This window comes from Scyliorhinus torazame, chromosome 4, assembly GCF_047496885.1.
Source record: "Scyliorhinus torazame isolate Kashiwa2021f chromosome 4, sScyTor2.1, whole genome shotgun sequence".
NCBI classification, from domain to species: domain Eukaryota; kingdom Metazoa; phylum Chordata; class Chondrichthyes; order Carcharhiniformes; family Scyliorhinidae; genus Scyliorhinus; species Scyliorhinus torazame.
This window is the reverse complement of record NC_092710.1, coordinates 49,921,553-49,934,983: the sequence shown is the minus strand read 5'-3', so window position 1 is coordinate 49,934,983 and position 13,431 is coordinate 49,921,553. Positions and strand designations below refer to the sequence as shown.

Below are 13,431 nucleotides of genomic sequence, written 5' to 3'. Positions count from 1 at the left end.
GATTTCTGGTCGTGTTCACTCACTTCCCAGTTCGACCAATCATTTCCTGTTTGTTTACTTATCCCATGCAGAACTGCTACAAATCCAGCATTTCCAGTAATAAGTGCAATTTTACAGTTTCAAAGACCAGTGCCAATGAATATTTTAATTTGCACTCGGAAGGCCCGTATGAGATGTCAGGAAAACTGATGTTGAATCAAAATGATTGAAATCTGTTCTAAACTTGCACGCTAAGCTCTCATGCTGGTGCTGTGGCTTAGATGGTTAAAGCGCCTGTCTAGTAAACAAGAGATCCTGAGTTTAAATCTCAGCAGTACCTTCAATGGAAATTAACAGCTGGAGTGATGCTCAACATTTCAAGGTGAATGCAGTAAATGTTGACACAATCCCTGCAACGCGAACCTTAAAGCTCGCTTTCCCTTGTGTGCTGAAGCACTTTTTTCAAACCTTTTAACTCTATTTTTCCGCTCATCTTCAATTTTGCTCACCTACACCATCGCATTTCCTCCTCGCTTCAGCCCTGTAGAAGGATCACGCGCATTTGAAACTTTAACTCTGTGTCTGCACCACTCCTCAGATTTTTAAAGATTTTATCCTCTCACTTTTAGTTTCTCTTGCAGATTTGCAGCATCTGCGGTATTTTCCTTTGAATGCATAATAGATTTTACCTCAAGAAAACCTGGAGGAACATTTTAAAAGTATAGCAACGACAACAGAGTGTAACGATTGAATGATTAACTGATTTGCTCTGCCGAAGAGTGACCCTGAGTCGAAAAAATTGCTCAGTTCTCTCTTCCCAGATGCCGCCAGAACCGCTGAGATTTTCCATCTTTTCCCCTTTTTCTTTGAGATTTCACATCCTCAGTAATTTGCTTTTATATTGAACAATTTCTGTTGCTGTACGTTAGCAAGAACAATTCGGGCGGGAGAAATAGCGGTCCGTTTTGCATGAAGATTTGGTGCTGACAAATCTATTCCCACCCAAAAACCTTGAGATTTTGACACTTTGCAACATGACCGGTTTACCTTACTTGCATTCACACTCTGCCACAACAAACACCAGATGACACCCTTTACTCTCTCTCACAATACAATCTGTGTCTTTGTAGCTTCCCACTTATATTTCACCGAATTAAACGTAATCTTCAAAGCCTTGAAGTGACAGTGCAGGTCCGGGGGTGACAGCTGTTGTCACATCACAAGTGACTGGTAAGAAGCGAGTAGTTGGTGCAAGCTGAAGAATATGTGAAAGGAAGCCAAACGGAGGCTTCTGCTGTGCCTGCGAGTAAAATGAGCTGGAGAGGCTGCATCACCAAAGAAGGAAATTCAAAACATCCCTCATGAGACGTTGAAGTAAATTGTGAGAACCAGCAAAGATTAGGCCTTGGTAGCTCATTCGGTAGAGCTTCAGACTTTTATTATGAGGGTCCAGCATTCAAGTCCCTATCAGGGCTCTTACTTTGGCTCAAGACGTTTGCTTCCCAATGAACAACAAATAAGAAGAATAAAGAATGCAGAACGGGTCAGGGAAAATGGAAAAACGGTGACAATATCATCTTTGCTAAAGTGCAACAGCCATGGAGAATTGTCTAGAAGTTTGCTTCATTTTCAGATCATGTTAAAATTCTCTCCTGACATTGTCCTGTATGATACCACAATAGATTTCTGGTCATGTTCACTCACTTCCCAGTTCGAACAATCATTTCCTGTTTGTTTACTTATCCCATGCAGAACTGCTACAAATCCAGCATTTCCAGTAATAAATGCAATTTTACAGTTTCAAAGACCAGTGCCAATGAACATTTTAATTTGCACTCGGAAGGCCCGTATGAGATGTCAGGAAAACTGATGTTGAATCAAAATGATTGAAATCTGTTCTAAACTTGCACGCTAAGCTTGCATGCTGGTGCTGTGGCTTAGATGGTTAAAGCGCCTCTCTAGTAAACAGGAGATCCTGAGTTCAAATTTCAGCAGTGCCTTCAATGGAAGTTAACAGCTGGAGAAATGCCTGACATTTCATGGTAAATGCAGAAAATGTTGGCACAATCCCTGCAACGCGAACCTTAAAGCTCGTTTTCCCTTGTTTGCTGAAGCACTTTTTTCAAACCTTTTAACTCACATTTTCCGCTCAACTTCAATTTTGCTCACCTACACCATCGCATTTCCCCCTCGCTTCAGCCTTGTAGAAGGATATCGCGCATTTGAAACTTTAACTCTGTGTCTGGCACCACGGATAACCTCAGATTTTTAAAGATTTTATCTTCTCACTTTTAGTTTCTCTTGCAGATTTGCAGCATCCGCGGTATTTTCCTTTGAATGCATAATAGGATTTACCTCAAGAAAACCTGGAGGAACATTTTAAAAGTATAGCAACGACAACAGAGTGTAACGATTGAAAGATTAACTGATTTGCTCTGCCGAAGAGTCACCCTGAGTCGAAAAAATTGCTCAGTTCTCTCTTCACAGATGCCGCCAGAACCGCTGAGAATTTCCATCTTTTCCCCTTTTTCTTTGAGATTTCACATCCGCAGTAATTTGCTTTTATATTGAACAATTTCTGTTGCTGTACGTTAGCAAGAACAATTCGGGCGGGAGAAATAGCGGTCCGTTTTGCATGTAGATTTGGTGCTGACAAATCTATTCCCACCCAAAAACTTTGAGATTTTGACACTTTGCCACTTGACCGGTTAACCTTACTTGCATTCACACTCTGCCACAACAAACACCAGATGACACCCTTTACTCTCTCTCACAATACAATCTGTGTCTTTATAGCTTCCCACTTATATTTCACCGAATTAAACGTAAACTTCAAAGCCTTGAAGTGACAGTGCAGGACCGGGGGTAACAACTGGTGTCACATCACAAGTCACTGGTAAGAAGCGAGTAGTTGGTGCAAGCTGAAGAATTTGTGAAAGGAAGCCAAACGGAGGCTGCTGCTCTGCCTGCGAGTAAAATGAGCTGGAGAGGCTGCATCACCAAAGAATGAAATTCAAAACATCCCTCATGAGACGTTGAAGTAAATTATGAGAACCAGCAAAGATTAGGCCTTGGTAGCTCATTCGGTAGAGCTTCATACTTTTATTATGAGGGTCCAGCGTTCAAGTCCCTATGAGGGCTCTTACTTTGGCTCAAGACGTTTGCTTCCCAATGAACAACAAAATAGAAGAATAAAGAATGCAGAACGGGTAAGGGAAAATGGAAGAACGGTGACAATATCATCTTTGCTAAAGAGCAACAGCCATGGAGAATTGTCAAGAAGTTTGCATCATTTTCAGTTAATGTTAAAATTCTCTCCTGACATTGTCCTGTATTATACCACAATAGATTTCTGGTCATGTTCACTCACTTCCCAGTTCGACCAATCATTTCCTGTTTGTTTACTAATCCCATGCAGAACTGCTACAAATCCAGCATTTCCAGTAATAAATGCAATTTTACAGTTCCAAAGAATTTTTTAATATGCACTCTGAAGGCCCGTATGAGATGGCAAGAAAACTGGTGTTGAATCAAAATGATTGAAATCTGTTCTAAACTTGCACGCTAAGCTGGCATGCTGGTGCTGTGGCTTAGATGGTTAAAGCGCCTGTCTAGTAAACAGGAGATCCTGAGTTCAAAGCTCAGCAGTGCCTTCAATGGAAATTGACAGCTGGAGTGATGCTCAGCATTTCAAGGTGAATGCAGTAAATGTTGGCACAATCCCTGCTATGCAAACCTTAAAGCTCGCTTTCCCTTGTGTGCTAAAGCAATTTTTTCAAACATTTTAACTCCCATTTTCCGCTCATCTTCAATTTTGCTCACCTACACCATCGCATTCCTTCCTCGCTTCAGCCTTGTAGAAGGATATCGCGCATTTGAAACTTTAACTCTGTGTCTGGCACCACGGATAACCTCAGAATTTTAAAGATTTTATCCTCTCACTTTTAGTTTCTCTTGCAGATTTGCAGCATCCGCGGTATTTTCCTTTGAATGCATAATAGGATTTACCTCAAGAAAACCTGGAGGAACATTTTAAAAGTATAGCAACGACAACAGAGTGTAACGATTGAATGATTAACTGATTTGCTCTGCCGAAGAGTGACCCTTAGTCGAAAAAATTGCTCAGTTCTCTCTTCCCAGATGCCGCCAGAACCGCTGAGATTTTCCATCTTTTCCCCTTTTTCTTTGAGATTTCACATCCGCAGTAATTTGCTTTAATATTGAACAATTTCTGTTGCTGTACGTTAGCAAGAACAATTCGGGCGGGAGAAATAGCGGTCCGTTTTGCATGAAGATTTGGTGCTGACAAATCTATTTCCACCCAAAAACTTTGAGATTTTGACACTTTGCAACTTGACCGGTTAACCTTACTTGCATTCACACTCTGCCACAACAAACGCCAGATGACACCGTTTACTCTCTCTCACAATACAATCTGTGTCTTTGTAGCTTCCCACTTATATTTCACCGAATTAAACGTAACCTTCAAAGCCTTGAAGTGACAGTGCAGGTCCGGGGGTAACAACTGATGTCACATCACAAGTCACTGGTGAGAAGCGAGTAGTTGGTGCAAGCTGAAGAATTTGTGAAAGGAAGCCAAACGGAGGCTGCTGCCATGCCCGCGAGTAAAATGAGCTGGAGAGGCTGCATCACCAAAGAAGGAAATTCAAAACATCCCTCATGAGACGTTGAAGTAAATTATAAGAACCAGCAAAGATTGGGCCTTGGTAGCTCATTCGGTAGAGCTTCATACTTTTATTATGAGGGTCCAGCGTTCAAGTCCCTATCAGTGCTCTTACTTTGGCTCAAGACGTTTGCTTCCCAATGAACAACATAAAAGTAGAATAAAGAATGCAGAACGGGTCAGGGAAAATGGAAGAACGGTGACAATATCATCTTTGCTAAAGTGCAACAGCCATGGAGAATTGTCTAGAAGTTTGCATCATTTTCAGTTCATGTTAAAATTCTCTCCTGACATTGTCCTGTATTATATACCACAATAGATTTCTGGTCATGTTCACTCACTTCCCAGTTCGACCAATCATTTCCTGTTTGTTTACTTATCCCATGCAGAACTGCTACAAATCCAGCATTTCCAGAAATAAATGCAATTTTACAGTTCCAAATACCAGTGCCAATGAATATTTTAATTTGCACTCGGAAGGCCCGTATGAGATGTCAGGAAAACTGATGTTGAATCAAAATGATTGAAATCTGTTCTAAACTTGCACGCTAAGCTTGCATTCTGGTGCTGTGGCTTAGATGGTTAAAGCGCCTGTCTAGTAAACAGGAGATCCTGAGTTCAAATCCCAGCAGTACTTTCAATGGAAATTAACAGCTGGAGTGATGCTCAACATTTCATGGTGAATGCAGAAAATGTTAGCACAATCCCTGCAACATGAATGTTCAAGCTCGCTTTCCCTTGTGTGCTGAAGCACTTTTTCAAACCTTTTAACTCCCTTTTTCCGCTCATCTTCAATTTTGCTCACCAACACCATCGCATTTCCTCCTCGTTTCAGCACTGTAGAAGGATCACGCTCATTTGAAACTTTAACTCTGTGTCTGCACCACTCCTCAGATTTTTAAAGATTTTATCCTCTCACTTTTAGTTTCTCTTGCAGATTTGCAGCATCCGCGGTATTTTCCTTTGATTGCAGAATAGGATTTACCTCAAGAAAACCTGGAGGAACATTTTAAAAGTATAGCAACGACAACAGAGTGTAACGATTGAATGATTAACTGATTTGCTCTGCCGAAGAGTCACCCTGAGTCGGAAAAATTGCTCAGTTCTCTCTTCACAGATGCTACCAGAACCGCTGAGATTTTCCATCTTTTCCCCTTTTTCTTTGAGATTTCACATGCGCAGTAATTTGCTTTTATATTGAACAATTTCTGTTGCTGTATGTTAGCAAGAACAATTCGGGCGCGAGGAAAAGCGGTCCGTTTTGCATGAAGATTTGCTGCTGACAAATCTATTTCCACCCAAAAACATTGAGATTTTGACACTTTGCAACCTGACCGGTTAACCTTACTTGCATTCACACTCTGCCACAACAAACACCAGATGACAGCCTTTACTCTCTCTCACAATACAATCTGTGTCTTTGTAGCTTCCCACTTATATTTCACCGAATTAAACGTAATCTTCAAAGCCTTGAAGTGACAGTGCAGGTCCGGGGGTAACAACTGATGTCACATCACAAGTCACTGGTAAGAAGCGAGTAGTTGGTGCAAGCTGAAGAATTTGCGAAAGGAAGATAAACGGAGGCTGCTGCCAAGTTGCAACCCCATCGAGATTTTTCAACAATTTTGCTCCGTTTTCAGTTTCTGTTAAAACTCGGCTTGTCCTGCATTATAAGCCTATAGTTTTCAGGTCATTTTCACTCACTTCCCAACTCGCCAAGTATTTCCTGTTTGTTTACTTCTTCCCTACAGAACTGCTATGAATTAATTTCTTCCAGAATTAAATGCATTTGTACAATTTGCCCTCTCAATGCCCACATGAGAAATCAAAAAAACTAATGTTGAATTAAAATGATGGGAATCTGTTCTAAACTTGCAAGTCTAAATTGCCGATTGGTGTTGTGGCTTAGATGGTTAAAGTCCCTGTCTTGTAAACAGGACGCACTGAATTCAAATCTCAGCAGTACCTTCATGCTTTTAGATCAAAGCAAGTAGTTTGAGAAGAGATTCTTTATGGTGAAGGTAGTAAACTCTGCCAAAATCCCTGCTGGACCAACCTTGAAGCTTGTTCTCTATCACACTTTTTGCAAATCTTTCAGCTCCCATTCCCGCTAAACTTCAATTTTGCTCACCTACTCCATCGCATTTCCTCCTCGCTTCGGCTCTGAAAAGTGATCACAAGGATTTGCAACCTTATGTTTGTGTCTGGCTCCACAGATATACTCAGATTTCCCTTGCTCGAATCCTCTTATTTTTAGTTTCTCACGCATATTTGCAGCATCAGCAGTATTTTCCTTTGAATGCATGACAGGATTTATGTCAGGAAATCCAGAAGGAACATGTTGAATCTTTGTCAGTGATCTTAGTGAGCAACGATTGAATGATTAAATGATTTACTCTCTTAAGAGTGACCCAGACTCCAAGCGTTTGCTCGGTTCTCTCTTCACAGCTACTGCCTGACCCGCTGAGATTTTCCATCATTTCCTATTTTTCCTTCCGATATCACATCCGCAGTAATTTGCTTTTCTATTGTACGATTTATGTTGCTGCACATTCGCAAGAGTCGGGTGGGAGAAATGATGGAGTGTTTTGAATAAAGATATGGTGCTGTAAGATCGATTTGCACCCTGAAGCTTTGCGATTCACACAATTTGCTACTTCACCGGATGAGCTTACTTGCGTTCACACTCTGCCACAACAAACACCAGATGACACCCTTTACTCTCTCTCACAACACAATCTGTGTCTTTGTAGCTTCCCACTTCCCACAACTGATGTCACATCACAAGTCACTGGTAAGAAGCGAGTAGTTGGTGCAAGCTGAAGAATTTGTGAAAGGAAGCCAAACGGAGGCTGCTGCTCTGCCTGCGAGTAAAATGAGCTGGAGAGGCTGCATCACCAAAGAAGGAAATTCAAAACATCCCTCTTGAGACGTTGAAGTAAATTATGAGAACCAGCAAAGATTAGGCCTTGGTAGCTCATTCGGTAGAGCTTCATACTTTTATTATGAGGGTCCAGCATTCAAGTCCCTATCAGGGCTCTTACTTTGGCTCAAGACGTTTGCTTCCCAGTGAACAAGAAAAAAGATGAATAACGAATGCAGAACAGGTCAGGGAAAATGGAAGAACGGTGACAATATCATCTTTGCTAAAGTGCAACAGCCATTGAGAATTGTCAACAAGTTTGCTACATTTTCAGTTCATGTTAAAATTCTCTCCTGACATTGTCCTGTATTATACCACAATAGATTTCTGGTCATGTTCACTCACTTCCCAGTTCGACCAATCATTTCCTGTTTGTTTACTTATCCCATGCAGAACTGCTACAAATCCAGCATTTCCAGTAATAAATGCAATTTTACAGTTCCAATGACCAGTGCCCATGAATACAAAGAACAAAGAACAAAGAAATGTACAGCACAGGAACAGGCCCTTCGGCCCTCCAAGCCCGTGCCGACCATGCTGCCCGACTAAACTACAATCTTCTACATTTCCTGGGTCCGTATCCCTCTATTACCATTCTATTCATGTATTTGTCAAGATGCCCCTTAAACGTCACTATCGTTCCTGCTTCCACCACCTCCTCCGGTAGCGAGTTCCAGGCACACACTACCCTCTGTGTAAAAAACTTGCCTCGTACATCTACTCTAAACCTTGACCCCTCTCCCCCGGGGAAAAGCCTCTGACTATCCACTCTGTCTGTGCCCCTCATAATTTTGTAGACCTCTATCAGGTCGCCCCTCAACCTCCTTCGTTCCAGTGAGAACAAACCGAGTTTATTCAACCGCTCTTCATAGCTAATGCCCTCCATACCAGGCAACATTCTGGTAAATCTCTTCTGCACTCTCTCTAAAGCCTCCACATCCTTCTGGTAGTGTGGCGACCAGAATTGAACACTATACTCCAAGTGTGGCCTAACTAAGGTTCTATACAGCTGCAACATGACTTGCCAATTCTTATATTCAGTTATTATACCTTCTAAGTTAACATTCTGGTTTCCACCTGCCCATTCCTGGACACTAAGGCGCAACTTTAGCATGGCCAATGCACCTAACCTGCACATATTTGGACTGTGGGAGGAAACCGGAACGCCCGGAGGAAACCCACAGAGACATAGCAAAAAGCGTATAGTCACCCAAGGCCAGAATTGAACGTCCTGACACAGTGAAGCAGCAGTGCTAACATCTGTGCCACCGCACTGCCCCATGAAGAAACATGAAGAACTGAACACAAGTCTAGGCCAACAGTCCAATGCGGAGTGCTGCCTTGTGTGCAGGTGCCATCTTTTTATCTTTCATGGGATGTTTGCATCACCGACAAGGCCAGGATTTGTTTCCCCCCCCACCGCCCCCAGCCACCACTCTTTGCTTGCACTTAGTTCAAGCGGATATTAAAGACCTTCAATGGGATTTTTCAGGTGGTGGGGTTTCCCCTCCCTCAGATGGAAGTCCTACCTCAAAGAGCTGCCAGCCAATCTGCTTAGCCCACAGCTTAGTCCTAGCATCGCCAGTAACAATGGTGGCCAGGATTGGGATTACCAGCAGTCCCCAAAACCTAATTCTGGAGCCCAGAACCAGGTAAGTGCGGCGGTGGGAGGGAGGCAAAGCCCAGGGCGACAAAGCAACCTTAGAAGTCAGACCTGGCGACATGGGGCGGGGGGGGGGGGGGGGGGCGTCATAGTGGAAGGTGCCGGTTATGGAAAGGGGGCCATTGAGAGCGCAACTTCTCCATCTCACATTCCTGCCAGGGTCCAAGCAAATTGTTCTGCCTAGCTCCCCCTCCTGCTCCTGAACTCTCCCACCACTTAATGGCCTCACTAGCGTGAGGCCTAAGCTAGCCCGCCCCTATATAATTGTGGACAGCTTCAGGGTAGGGAGGAAACCATAAAATCCAGCCCCCCAGATTCCAACAGTTATTAGCTGTCTTATGGCGTCGAGCAACCGGGTTCGATCCCAGCCCTGCGCCACTGTCCGTGTGGAGTTTGCACATTCTCCCCGTGTCTGCATGGGGCTCACCCCCACAACCCAAAAGATGTGTAGGGTAGGTGGATTGACCATGATAAATTGTCCCTTAATTGGAAATTTTAAAAAATATAGTAATGTTTACAGCCAGATCTACCAAGTGTCCGGGATTGAATCCCCTCACCTCGGAGACCCCGGGCGGGCACCATTTAGCACTGGTCTCCAAAAACGTGGGTCCTGCGGAATCGCATTTTCAGGGGGGTCCCCAAGGTGATCGGAGGTTCCTGGGTGGTCAGCCTCTGGGCGGAATGGTACCCTGGCACTGCTGTCATATGGGCACCTTAACACTGCCAGCCTGGCACTCCATCTGGGCATCCTGGTAGTTCTACCTGGGTGCCATCACTACACCTGACAGGGACACTGCCAAGGTTCAAAGTTGGCAGTGCCAAGGTGCCTGGTTGGAATTTTGCCTGTGCCAGGGATCGGGCCTGGGGGTGTCTGCCCTTTTGAGGTGGGAGGCTCGATGGCCCCTTGTATTGGAGTTGTGGGGTCTGGACGTCGCGATGAGGGGTTCAAGGTATTGGGATGTCATTGAAAAATGGCACCTTGATTTTTTTCCAGCACTGGCGATAGGAGCTCGTTATTGTAGGAAATGGGACTAAGAGAGGACTGAGCAATAGTGTCCTTTGTTGGATATCCTCGTTTAATAGCGGGGTTGCTCTCAGCGCTGCCAGTGCGGGGAAACACCCGGCTAGTCGCGCTCAAAATGGGACTCTATTTCATTTCCGTTAAATCGCACCCAATATTTATTTTTAAAGTGATATCACTACAAGCACTGGAAACAAATGCTGATTAATTGTCATTGTAATTATCTTTTAGAACCAGTAAGTAGGGGTTGCAGACCTTTGGGCACTATTGCTCAGGTTGGGAATGGATTTCAGTCTTCCGGTGTTCAATGCCCTATTGTGAACTGATTGAGTGGGGAGACATTGACCAAGGGCCACAGCATCTTCTAGAGGAGAGTGAGGAATTACTCCAAGGGGACATTCATACCTGGACATTTCACATGCAATAATCATTGTTGGAATTTTGGGACAAAGTTTGTCTGGGATAATTCAGGATGGGGTTTAATTTTTGTAACAGCAAAATTGAGAAGTAACTGCTTCAAGTAACTAGAAGTAGAATATGCAATGTTAACATCCGCATTACAGCAACATGTATAAACATTTCAAAACCACCACTGCTAAAATATGATTTTCAAGACTTCCCAGTAACCAGTTGTCTGGCGACTTCTTCATTAAACTAATTAAAACACAAAATAGTGTGACACTGCTGAGGGCAAAGATCATGTGCCATCCTCTGTGCCCGAGGGCAATCTCAGGTCTACCAGTACAATAAGACTGTGTTCAATGAACTAATGCACTGGTTAGAAAAAAAAAATCAAAGCATTGCCCAATTTGTCTGAAATAAAAAAGCACTTCTACCCTGCTGAACTGACACAGGGAGTAGTCTAAAGACAAAACAAAATGACAAAGGTCGACAGAAACCAGATTAGTTACTGGCAACGGAAGAATTCAATGAATATTATTGCGAAACTGTAAATTAAGAAAAGTAATCCTGTATTTATAATGCAGTCGCAATGTTTTGAGAATAGGTTTCAAGGTGCGAGTTAGCAGCCTCGTCGTGCCCGATTTGGCGACGGGATGAGGTCATTGAATCTCGCAAAGGCCTCTCGCGACATTTACGATACTCGGAATGCCTCGCAGGATTTAATGAAACATCACGATCTGGATTCACTGGGCGTGATCCAGACCTGCATATTAAAAGGAGCCATATGCATTCGTGGGATTCTCCCAGCACCAGAAACCTAACGGCCACACCTGGGAGACCTCGCCAGGATGCCATTTGGTATTGGTTTCCACAAAGTGGACCAGTCTTAATGGCACCCGAGGGGATCTCCCAGGCCACTAAAGGCAATATATTTTAATTTGCACTCGGAAGGCCCGTATGAGATGTCAGGAAAACTGATGTTGAATCAAAATGATTGAAATCTGTTCTAAACTTGCACGCAAACCCTGCATGCTGATGCTGTGGCTTAGATGGTTAAAGCGCCTGTCTAGGAAACAAGAGATTCTGAGTTTAAATCTCAGCAGTACTTTCAATGGAAATTAACAGCTGGAGTGATGCTCAACATTTCATGGTGAATGCAGAAAATGTTACCACAATCCCTGCAACACCAACCTTAAAGCTCGCTTTCCCTTGTGTGCTGAAGCACTTTTTTCAAACCTTTTAACTCCCATTTTCCGCTCAACTTCAATTTTCTCATCTACACCATCGCATTTCCTCCTCGTTTCAGCCCTGTATAAGGATCACGCGCATTTGAAACTTTAACTCTGTGTCTGGCACCTCGGATATCCTCAGATTTTTAAAGATTTTATCCTCTCACTTTTAGTTTCTCTTGCAGATTTGCAGCATCCGCGGTATTTTCCTTTGAATGCATAATAGGATTTACCTCAAGAAAACCTGGAGGAACATTTTAAAAGCATAGCAACGACAACAGAGTGTAACGATTGAATGATTAACTGATTTGCTCTGCCGAAGAGTAACCCTGAGTCGAAAAAATTGCTCAGTTCACTCTTCCCAGATGCTGCCAGAACCGCTGAGATTTTCCATCTTTTCCCCTTTTTCTTTGAGATTTCACATCCGCAGCAATTTGCTTTTATATTGAACAATTTCTGTTGCTGTACGTTAGCAAGAACAATTCGGGCGGGAGAAATAGCGGTCCGTTTTGCATGAAGATTTGGTGCTGACAAATCTATTCCCACCCAAAAACTTTGAGATTTTGACACTTTGCAACTTGACCGGTTAACCTTACTTGCATTCACACTCTGCCACAACAAACACCAGATGACACCCTTTACTCTCTCTCACAATACAATCTGTGTCTTTGTAGCTTCCCACTTATTTTTCACCGAATTAAACGTAATCTTCAAAGCCTTGAAGTGACAGTGCAGGTCCGGGGGTAACAACTGATGTCACATCACAAGTCACTGGTAAGAAGCGAGTAGTTGGTGCAAGCTGAAGAATTTGCGAAAGGAAGCCAAACGGAGGCTGCTGCCATGCCTGCGAGTAAAATGAGCTGGAGAGGCTGCATCACCAAAGAAGGAAATTCTAAACATCCCTCATGAGACGTTGAAGTGACTTAGAGAACCAGCAAAGATTAGGCCTTGGTAGCTCATTCGGTAGAGCTCCATACTTTTATTATGCGGGTCCAGCGTTCAAGTCCCTATCAGGGCTCTTACTTTGGCTCAAGACGTTTGCTTCCCAATGAACATCAAAAAAGAAGAATAAAGAATGCAGAACGGGTCAGGGAAAATGGAAGAACGGTGACAATATCATCTTTGCTAAAGTGTAACAGCCATGGAGAATTGTCTAGAAGTTTGCTTCATTTTCAGTTCATGTTAAAATTCTCTCCTGACATTGTCCTGTATTATACCACAATAGATTTCTGGTCATGTTCACTCACTTCCCAGTTCGATCAATCATTTCCTGTTTGTTTACTAATCCCATGCAGAACTGCTACAAATCCAGCATTTCCAGTAATAAATGCAATTTTACAGTTCCAAAGAATTTTTTAATATGCACTCGGAAGGCCCGTATGAGATGGCAAGAAAACTGATGTTGAATCAAAATGATTGAAATCTGTTCTAAACTTGCACCCTAAGCTTGCATGCTGGTGCTGTGGCTTAGATGGTTAAAGCGCCTGTCTAGTAAACAGGAGATCCTGAGTTCAAATCTCAGCAGTGCCT

At 43.2% G+C, this 13,431-nt stretch overlaps 4 non-coding genes across 4 annotated transcripts; all 4 read left to right on the top strand.

Moving 5' to 3' along the window:
- The first annotated feature begins 245 nt into the window (after positions 1–245).
- trnat-agu (transfer RNA threonine (anticodon AGU)) lies at positions 246–319 on the top strand. Its single transcript has one exon. It is a non-coding gene; the product is annotated as a tRNA-Thr (tRNA).
- Positions 320–3,558: 3,239 nt separating this feature from the next.
- trnat-agu (transfer RNA threonine (anticodon AGU)) lies at positions 3,559–3,632 on the top strand. The gene has a single exon. It is a non-coding gene; the product is annotated as a tRNA-Thr (tRNA).
- Positions 3,633–5,226: 1,594 nt separating this feature from the next.
- Positions 5,227–5,300, top strand: trnat-agu (transfer RNA threonine (anticodon AGU)). The gene has a single exon. It is a non-coding gene; the product is annotated as a tRNA-Thr (tRNA).
- An 8,057-nt stretch (positions 5,301–13,357) lies between these two features.
- On the top strand, positions 13,358–13,431 carry trnat-agu (transfer RNA threonine (anticodon AGU)). The gene has a single exon. It is a non-coding gene; the product is annotated as a tRNA-Thr (tRNA).